This window comes from Peromyscus californicus, unplaced genomic scaffold, assembly GCF_007827085.1.
Source record: "Peromyscus californicus insignis strain IS unplaced genomic scaffold, ASM782708v3 Scaffold_8__1_contigs__length_139910024, whole genome shotgun sequence".
Lineage (NCBI taxonomy): Eukaryota > Metazoa > Chordata > Mammalia > Rodentia > Cricetidae > Peromyscus > Peromyscus californicus.
Window position 1 is genome coordinate 32,655,987 of NW_026294606.1, and position 10,963 is coordinate 32,666,949.

The window sequence follows — 10,963 nt, forward strand, 5'->3', positions numbered from 1 at the left end:
TGTTTGCCATGCTTTGGCCTGCTAGAGCCCTCCACTTGATCTTCTGCAGCAGCCATGCCTTCAATAGTGCTGAACCTCCCATCAAGAGTTACTCTGGGCAAACGAAGATGGCGATGGAGATGGTTTCTGTAAGATTTCCGTTTGGAAAGGACCTTGTCTGAAATTTCCAGGGGCTGCGGGAGTTGTTGGTGTGATTTAGGTGAATTTCCTAGTGCTGGCTAAGGATTTTGTTTCCTTGGGTTTGTTCACCATGTCTGTTCACTTCACTGTGTGTATCCTAGCTTCTAATATTCACTACAATTTCTTCAAGGACTGAAAAACTCACATTCAAGTACCTTTCTTGGCCTGGAAGCTAGCATTTTATATTTCTGGGTATAGAAGTATTTTATGGATCACCAGAGTTTCAGAGTGTGGGATCCTGTGTATGGTGTGTGGTGTCTGTGTGTGTGTGTGTGTGTGTGTGTGTGTGTGTGTGTGTGTGTGTGTGTGTGTGACAGTCCTCATATGCATAAAAACTCATACTGAACAATAAGCTCTGGGTTGTAAAAGAGGATTAATCTTTGCATCTGTCTTTCCTGCCTTTGTCTACCAGTTGAACAGAACACACACATGCCATCCTGCCTAGCTCTTGTGGATGGAAATTCTTACACTCTCAGACGCACTGAAGATTTTCTGGAGAAAGCGAAGGCCTGTTGAGCATCACTAGCTGCGAGTGTTAGTGATGGTGCTCTGGAAGTTGAGGATTTGAAGAAATGCTGCCTAACTTTCTGCTACTGTAGTAAATCTTTGGGATACATCAGCGTAAGAAGGGAACAGGTTTTTTATACTCCAAGCATTAGAGACTTCTGTCTGTGACTGACCACAAAACTTTGGGTAGACAGCAGCACAGAGCAGCATGGTGGCAGTCTATGGAGAGGATCCCTGTTTACCTTGTGTTCAAGTGGGAAAGAGAAAGAGAGAGAGCCCAGTGTCCACAGTCCCCTTTGAAGCCACACCCCTAGTAACCTGAGGACCTCTCACAAGGCTCCACTCTTAAAAGTCCTACCATCTCCCAATAGCACCAAGCTGAAGACCAGGCCTTGACACATTTGGAGAACATTCTCAGTCTAAACTATAGTAGATGGTAAAGACCTCATAACTCTGAACCTTCTAAAGAGCGCCAGAATAATGGGGCAGCGGTGTGATGCCATGTGTTCAGTCACATGACCACAGCTCTCAACCCAGGACCATTTTATCTTAGACAGTACTATGTATTAGAAGACTGACTCCCCACCCCAAGAGCCTTACATATTAATAGACACCCCATAAACAGCACTTGTGGTAATTAAATAATTACAAGAATCCAAGCAGTATAATGATAGCCTTTGTACACACGTTTGTGTACTCTATTAGGACATTTTAAGGGGGAAAATGAATCTGTTAGGTATAAGCATTTTACAAATTACATGATGTATAGGTTTCAAGACACAGCAGCTTTGAGTTGGAGGAAGAACAGAGGGTAAAATATAGTAATAATGGGGCCATCTGAGTGCTCTTGCTTGCTGCGAGCCAACTCGTGGAAGGGGATGCTGTACTTCCTATCCTGTCTGTCATGCTGACTCCTGGCCGTAGGAGACTAGTCATAACTGTACTCTGACAGCTGCTTCCTGCAGGGTCTGGAATTCTGTGTGCCGCATGCTGAAGGGATTCCCTTGTTCACTGGAGCCATTTCAGAGTTGGAGATGCGGCTCCTGCTTCTGCTGGGCTTTGTCTGTGAACTCCCGTGAACAAAGCCACATGGGTGGGCTTCACCAGGTGTCAATGGCTGGTAATACTGACCATGGACACTCATTCTGGGTGCCATATCATCAGTCAGTTCAAAATTCCAGTTTGTTGGCAGTTCCAACACATTAGCGATTCAGTTCAGCAGAGGGAAGAGCATGTGCCTGCTCTGTCCCCAGCCCCTGGTATTTCCTCACATTTAAAACATTATCTCATTATTTTATATGTATGGGTGTTTTGCCTACATGCATGTCTGTGCACCACCTATGTTCCCACAGCTTGCTGAGTTTAGAAAGAGCATCGTATTTCTTGGCACTCGAGTTACAAATGGTTGTGAGCCACCATGGGGGTACTGGGAATCAACCATGGATCCTCTAGAAGAGCAGCCAGTCCTCTTAACCCCTGAGTCAACTCTCCAGCCCCAGCCTCTGAATGCCATTTTTCTACTCTTTGCTATTTTGTAGCCTGCCCCTCCCCCATCTATCCTCGCTCTCCTGGGGATCACCTCCGGAGAGTGGTGGGTAGAGCAGCACGGAGCGGAGCGTAGGTGGGCTGTATCACCTCAGAGTGAACTACAGATACTGATTTCTCCCAGCCCTCCCTCAGCAGAGCAGGGAAAACAAACCCAGATGCAGGAATGATGCTGGAGCTCCACCCTTCCGTGTTCACCGTGTTTAGCTCTCACTCCAAGACTCGGCAGTTCTTGACAGCAGGCAGGTGGCCGGGCAGCACACCTGTGACGTCGCTGTTTAAGCATCAAAGGCAAGAGACTCGTGAGTTAACTTGTCTGTGTTCTTGTCCATTCTTTGCTAATAGACATGAACCTGTGATAGCAGGAGTCCTCCCGAGAACTCAACAAGTCTTGGCATCTGGGAAATAATAAGGACTTCCTTAGTGACTTCACAGGAATTACTGTTCAAATTCCCTTCCGCATCAGTTTTGGTGACTGTGTGTGCTGAATATCTGTTCTGTGACTGATGTTTTCCTGAAGTCTATGACTGCCTGCCACTGCCTGCATAGTGCCCCTACCCAGTTCTAACAGTGCACGCACACACACACACACACACACACACACACACACACACACACACACACACACACTTTACTAGCCTCCATTATAACCAGGACACACATGGGACACAGTGACAAACATGCCATGATTTGAACTAATGAGAGAAAAGCAAAGCCTGACTGTGGATCTCGAGTGATACTTTATTTCTTGACGAAAGGGCAGATGTGGCTGGAGGGGCCTTTTCTTCCTTAGCCTGCTTGAGTTTTAGACTGTCTTATAACCGGAAGAGGAAAGCTGAAGGAAGTTCAGAGATGTCAGCAAAGCCTGTAAATTACCAAGTCACTACAACGCTAGCAACTGTTATCCTGTCAAAAAATAAACCTCCCCTTTTGTTTGGAGATGGCGTTGCTGTGTAGCCCAGGATGGCCTGGAAGTTCATGTTCTTCCTGCGTTACCCCCCAAGCACTGAGACTGCAGGTGTAATCTACTGCACCCAGCTAGGCTTTTCAAGCCCTTGGAGCTGGCTTTTTCCTGTTCTATTCAGCTAACTGCCTTGATAAGCTCTCACATATTTTACTAGAAGTGAACAGGTCTCTGTGTCTACTCATGTGAACCCTGTGACAGACTTAGACACATGCTTCTCTTTATGGGCTAGGAATATGTCTTCTGCAAACCTGGGTGTCTGTCCAGAGCCAGTCCAGATACACATTAGTTAGTCGGAAGGTCTGAAGGAGTTCCCTGCAGGAGCCTGCAGGGAAACTGGTGTTCAGCCAAGAGCAGCCTGGAGAACAGGTCCACTCTCTGTGCAGGAAAATTCTCTGCTCCCCTTTCAAGCTTCGCCTTCCTGCTCACTGCCTGACACTTAGAAATATCTATGCTGGTCCACTTAGCAGTCTTAGCTTGGCAAGGTAGGACATGAAAATCATGACTTCTTCCCGGTTCCAGACAAGCAGCAACCATCCAGGTGCTTTATCTGCCGCTCCCTCTGATAAACCCGCAACTTTCATAACCATGCCTGGTGATTTATGCTGGGGTCATTAAGCACTCAGGCGCTTCTGCTTCTTGGCATTGGAACACACATTTCCAGGTGGAATTTTCCTTCTGTTTGTTAGTATATAACAGCAGAAAAACGTGAAATTCTTTCCTGTATGGCATTAAAAGTGGAAGATGTTAGTAAAAGTTGCTTTAACAAATGGCTAATAGTAGCTGGCCCTGCAGGCACTGTATGGAGTGCCTTGAAGCTGGGTTGTAAGTTGTAGCAGCGTTCCTTAACATAGTTACTGCTCTTCTCCACTTGACATAGGGGAAAGGGTCATGATGCCCTGGGTGGGGCCCCTAGGTACTTAGAGGTCTGTACTGTAACAGTGTCTGTGAGGCAAATTGTCCAGTGAGATGTGGCGTGGTTCTCATTCTAAGCTTTCTTCATTTTCAAGGGTTCCAAGGTCTAAAATAACCAAACAGGGCAGAAACACACAGCCAAGTAAGCGAACTCTTCCATCATGAAGTGGTTGCGTTCTCAACATGGTGATGAGAGATCCCCAACCTGTGAGATCATTTTGTCCCAAGTTCCCCTTTTCCTAAAAGTGAGTAAGTCTCACTCCCACATGTAAGGGGGTATATCTAGGTTAAATTAGCAGCTGTTGTGTAGGACCCCAACTTCCCATGCAGGCTGGACTCTGCCAGAAGGGTGGGTATTTCTGTTTGCTAACCTGTGACATTGACACTCACTGTGTGTTCTGCGAGAGATAGGAATCTAGAATCCCTTCCCTGTCCACTGTGCACTGAGGTACCAGAGTGGTAGCCAGTCAGCAGCAGGCAGGCAATCCCAGGACTTCCATCTCAATGCCCTTGTAGTGGGAACCAGACCAGCAGACAGACATTTATCTCACTTAGGAAAGCCTCTGCGGTCCAGCCTTCCTATGGCCCAGCATGCACTCAGAGAAAGCAGATTCAGGGTAATGAGAAGACACCAGCTGCCTTAGTTTGCTTGCTATTGCTGTGTTAAAGACCATGACCACAAGTGACTTGGGAGGAAAGGGTTTATTTCACCGTATAACTTACAGTTCTTCATGAAGAAAAGCTGGGGCAAAAACTCAGGTCAGGAACCTGGAGGCAGGAACTAAATCAGAGAGCATGGAGGAATGCTGTGTACTGACTTGCTCCCCATGACTTACTCAGCCTGTTTACTTATACCCTCTAAGACCACCTGCCCAGGGGTACTACCACCTATGGTCTGGACTCTCCCACATCATCACTAATCAAGCTGGTCCTCAGCTAAGAGCCAAGGCCCATTTCCCCATGGTGATTCAACTTTGCCGGTGAGATTTCACCTTTGCATTATAATACCCTCAGAGCTTTAGGTTTAGGGATCATGGCTTATACTGTTTTCTTCTCATTTTGCTTCTGAGTTAAAAGAATTGCTTTGATTTTCAAATCCTTAAATAGCTGGATTTTGTGTCTAGCATAGTAGCTAATGGGACTCCCTCCTGGTTTTTGTTGGCACCGCACTTCTTTGTGGATGGCTCAGGGAATCTGATGATATTCTCGGTGTAGAGTCCCAAGACCATGGTGCCCCAGGAGGGTCTCATCTCCACCTGGGTCAGCATTTTGCCAAGCACAGATCGCTTCTGAGACAAACGGCTGTCCCTTCCAGCAATCCTTCCTGGGACCAGTGCCGTCATCCTCTGTGGTATCTGTTGACAAGCTTTGGAAGGTTGGGATTTACTAATGATTGCTTTTAGGTAGATTTGACTGAAATCTGTGCACTCAGTTAAATCAGTGATCATTCAGGAAGAAGGAAAGGGGTAGAAGGGAGGAGGAAAGGGGGAAAGAGAAGTGAGAAGAAGTAAAAGGAGGGGGAGGAAGGGAGATAGAGGGAAGAGGGGGATGGAGAGAAAGGCAGAGGAGTAGAGAGGGGAGAAGAGGCTGAGGGAGAGAAGGATAAGGTGTGGTTGGTCACTTTCAGGTCAGCTTTGCATCTAAATGAGGAAACGGGATCTTAATTAGGTCTGTGTGGACACGGAGTCTCACTGTGGTCCACTGTGGTGAGTCAATATGAGGTGAAATTCTCTAATTAAATATATTAATCACGTACTTGGAGAGGATGTTTTGGCATGCTGCACTATGGGCACACAAAGGCACCACTATCAAAGTGAAGCAGCACACATTTAAATTACTTCAGCAAAAATAATGGTCTTACTTGGTCTGTTTGTATCATCCAGGTTTATTGTTTTTATAAAGGCAGCATATGGACTTTTAATCTGTTTCATATTTCTAAAAGTTAAACGTGATCTTTTAAAATAAAACCCAAATGGGATTTCTTCCAAGCCAATATAAAAGCCATAATGATGAGTTATATCAAATTTAGTCTTTTCCTTTTCCTTCTTTCTTGACATTGGGCTAGACAAGAAATACAATTGTACCTGGTACCCATTTTCAAACAATTAAATGTTTGGTTTTTTTTTCCATGCACAATTTTACATAGATTAATTCAAAGGAAGAGAAATCCTCTACTGCTGTAGAAGTTTCTGATGTCAAAATTCTCTTCAGTCATGCATGAACTCAATGGAGAGAGGAGCTTATGCATTTTAGCAATTTACTTGGAATTTTTGCTGTTATTGTAGCTCAAAGGCCCGCTCCATTTGGATAATTTCCGCTTGGTTTTGAACCTTTTTAAACCAGAACACCAACTGTGTGAGCCAACACAGCAGTTAAGGACCTTGACAGCAGAACTAGATATCCGAAAGCTGTTTAAGAAGTCTACACGGTCTGCAAAGACGATACACAGGCCCATGTTCGCTGGGAAAAGTGCTTTGAACACCCGCCCTACTGTTTTGTTAAAAATGCAAGGCCCTGAGGCACGATGACAAGCATCTGTTTTTAACAGGTCCTGAGCAAAGCATGGTTTTGAGTACATTTGGGTAAACAAACCATTCAAGTCTTGTTTGACAAATTATTTTGAGGATTAGGATGCAGGTCATTGTTACAGCCATCATCCAGCCCCTAAGTTTCATAGCCAGCCCCACAAAATAGATTGAGTTTGCATGCCACCGTTGACACTGTAGGGTTTGGCTCTTTTAGTCTTGTAGTATCACAACAGGAAGTTCCTTCCTGGCTGTATCCATGCCCACAGGAAGTGATCCCCTGGCTTTGCCTGACAGCAAGTCTTCCCAGAGAGTCAGTTTGAGCCAGTGTCTTCCCCCAGTGATACACCAGCATGCATTTCTTCTGTTCAAAAGCATCCAGGGGGCCATCCTCTTCTTACAGTGCATGGGACCCCCTTGGGCTTCCATGGAGTCTAAAATTTTGTCTTTGTGGTCCTCTACTCACTCTGCTGCTTCCTGACAGTGACCTCTACTGAGGCCAGCCACCCCTTGTTTTCTCTCTCGTGTTTAATTTCCCTTCCTTGCCAATGGCTGCAGTTCCAGGCTCGCTTCTCTGACCCATCAGCCTGCCCTCAGATATGCTCAGATTGTGGGCAGATTCTTGGGTTTTGTGTGTGCATTTGCAAGAATGGAGGGATGAATGCTGCATGTGGGAAACTGATGGACATTGGGCACAAGTGCCAGGGCAAACATATTCAAATGCTGAGCACCCACGGACTCCAAGCTTTCCACCGCTGGGAGAGAACTGGCCCTTGAGAAGGGCTGAGGCTTTCAAGCTGGTGCAGAGAGAAAGCAGAGTTATACCCATCATTCACTTACCTCTTGTCATTAGTGATTTCCAAACATGTACTGTCCTCTAGCCTGGTTTTCCTTAGTGATGTCTAGGACTGGGGACTTCAGATGACAGGGGTGATGATAACCTTAAATAAATATGGCATAGGAATTGCAGTTGAATATTCACCCATCAGGACCCCTTAGAATGCTAAAGCAGGACATTCTAGGCTGCTAAAGATACGGTTTTTAGGTCCCTGAGAACACGGCTCCAAATGAAGACTGATGACCGTATCTAGAACCTGTCCTGTGGCTTCCGTGGGAGAATGCAATGATTTGAATTCTCTGTAAACCATTCGCCATGCCATGCCGCTTGGCCTGGCTTCCTGCTCCACCAAGACTAGGGAGTAATGGTAGCAAGGACAGCTCACGGTGTAAGAGAGGAGAGAGAAGGTCAGCAGGGGAATGAAGGAGGGGAGCTAGTGGAGAGAGGAAGCAAGCAGGGAGGGTAGATTGAAGGATGGGAATGATAAGGGATCCAGGAGAAAGAGAGGGCACATGGTGCCATGCTCACCAGGTTCCATTCAGTCTTATAGTCTAGCATTACACCAAGGACCAAACAGTGCATGCCTGGATCTCGTTTGCCTCCTCAGCCACGGGCTGAAGCCGCCTCATTACTTGTTTCTAATAATTATCTCCTTTTGGGAATCACAATGACCTCACTTCTGCTCGCATGTTCAAAAGAGACTCTTCCTTCAAAAAGCTATCTGATAAGTTTTCAAAGGTCAGAGGATGAAAAATATCTTGACATTTGATGAATATTTGCATGTGCATTTAATTTACTTGGGGGAGATAAATGTGGCTATTACCGAGGCAGATGCAGTATCACCCTAATTAGGCCACAGAGGTAGAAGGGGTGCTCCGGCAGCTAGCATCCGCTGAGTGGTGAGTGCTTGCCAAGGGTCTCCCGCAACTTTGCTTTATCATTCTGGCCGTGTCTGCTTTCCCTCTGACTGTGCTATGGAACAGACACATAGACAGTGGCTCCTTTATTAGACACGTGGAGGGAGAGGGGACCAGTCACTGTCTTCCAGGACACTGTTTTTCGAGGTCTAGTCCCAAGGATATTCGTCAAAGGTGGGAGTTGGCAAATCTTTTTCACTGTAAGGCAAAAAGCAAATATATCCAGCTCTGTTCTGGTCATTCAGCTCTACCTTTGCCAAGTGATCACAGACAGTACACAAACACAAGACCATGGCTGCTTCCCAAGGAAAGTGTGTCTACAAAAACAGGCAGACTTACAAGCAACTGACATATAACATTTAAAAACACAAAGGTATAAGCTGATACTTAGGACACCAGGTGCTACTCTATGTATAGAGTGTAAACATTGGGATTTAAAAATCGATTGTATCTCTCTTGCTGGCTTAGGGCTTCTTAATTCCCTTACTCTTGTTTCCAGATTGTAGGATGCACAGTGAAGGTGGCCTGATGCTCTGATGTTTTCTCAGATCAGCAGTCTACAAATCTCATTGGCTGGGTCCATCTGGCCCTTACTGTAAAATGCTTTCCATGCCCACCCATAAGCTTTATGGGCAGCATCTAATGGTCACTACTAAGACCCTATGGCCCGCAAAAGTCTAAAATGTTTACTTTTGGGTTATTTTTGGGAAATGTCTCCATATGACTGGGACTGATCTCAATCTTAATGTGCATCTAAAAGAAACTAAGGTAGAATTTTACATGTTCTAAACAAGCACACACACACACACACACACACACACACACACACACACACACACACACACATACTGGGGGGGGGCGCACATCAAAGCATCAGAGTGCTGGATGTGGTAAGTACATTGATCTGATCACTCTACAGTATCTACCTGTGTGGGAACCCCACCCAGCAGATAGCTATAATTATGTGTCAATTTAAAAAAAAAAATTAAAAATCCAACAAAAGAGTCAGCTGAATGCACAGATGCTCAAGTACTGACCTCCTGAGTTTCTTATGTGCAGTCAAGCCCTGTAGGCATGTGTACACTAGTAATTATGCGTTCCACACCACCTGGTGCCGCCTTTCTGGGCCGTGCTGTCTCAGTTTTGCTTCCTCTCCGCCGGGTGGGTTGTGTCAGGTCTGCCCAGGCCAACATCAGAACTGGCCAGGATAAAGTAAAAAAGAGCAGGCAAGGGGAGACAAGAAGGCCAGGCAGTCACAGATTTTGCACACGCTTTATAGTGGAAAGCAGTTTCACAAGTTGAATATACTGTTTGTTCTGCCTGTGGGTGTTTTCAGTGTGAACTCCAATTGCTCTTTTGGCCAGGGAGGTGTTGCCCACTCCCTCTCCTGAGCAGCCATGCCCCAGTCCAGGGTACCACTGCTGATGTCTTCTGTTCCTTCCCCCCTGGCTTTTCAGGGTTTGCTAGATGCTGATGCTGTAAGTCGAGAGCGTCTTCTAATGGCACATAGGTTGTAAGCTTAGTCTCCAATGTGGCAAGTGGGGTGTGTGTGTTTGTGTGTGGGGGTTCATGGCCCTTTAAGAGGTAGAGCTTAGGATGAGTACTTTAGGTCACTGGGGAAAATGCTTATGAAAGGAATGAAGCTAACAGATGTGGGATGGTCTTTTTGTACTCTGTGAATATGTGTTGCTACTATTGGTTAATAAAGAAGCTGCTCTGGCCTATGGCAACACAAGATATAGCCAGGCAGGAAATCTAAGAGAGATCCAGGGAGAAGAAAGGCAGAGTCAGGGCAGATGCCATCCAGCCACTCAAGGGGCAAGATGCCAGTAGACTGGTAACGCCATGGCCACATGGCAAAATATACATTAATAGAAACGGCTTACTTTAAGATGTAATAGCTAGCTAGCAATAAATCTGAGCCACAGACCAAACAGTTTGTAATTAATATTAAGCCTCTGAATGATTAGTCTATAAAAATGGCTGCTGCCCGTGTGGGACCGGGCAGGACTGAGAAACTTCAGTCTACAGGTAGCTCTCAAGGGATCTCCAAAAATTTATGAGAATAAGTATCTAAAAGGCCTAACACTGAAGCCAATCATGATCTGGCTTCCTATGTCACCCTGTAACTGCCCCCCACCCCACACATGCCTCTGCCACTGTGATCCCAATCACCATGAGATCCTCACAAGAGTGGGGTCTTGCACTTGAACCTTCAGAACTGCAAACTAAACAAACATTTCTGAAAAGCTAGTCCACCACAGGTATTTTTTCATAGTAATGGAAAACTGAATAACATAGCTAATTCATTATTATATTAAATCCTTTTCCCCAGTATAAGCTTCATAGAATCAGCAGAGACAATTATTCATGTAATTTATGATATACTAGAACACATAGTTAGCATTTTAGAGAGGCTACCAATGGTTGTTCCTTCAAATAAAGGAACAGATCTCAAAAGAGCAGGTTGTGATAAAACAGCAAGACTGCTCCCTAAGATCTCTGGCTTTCCTCTCTTGCCATGTGATTACTTCCTTTCAAACATGCTCTCGTCATGGTGTCATCTGCAACG

General features: G+C 45.6%; 1 non-coding gene across 1 annotated transcript; it reads right to left on the bottom strand.

Annotated features, from left to right (window-relative positions):
* Positions 1–489: 489 nt before the first annotated feature.
* On the bottom strand, positions 490–614 carry LOC128104851 (small nucleolar RNA SNORA40). The gene has a single exon (XR_008216146.1). It is a non-coding gene; the product is annotated as a small nucleolar RNA SNORA40 (small nucleolar RNA).
* Between the last annotated feature and the right edge of the window lie 10,349 nt (positions 615–10,963).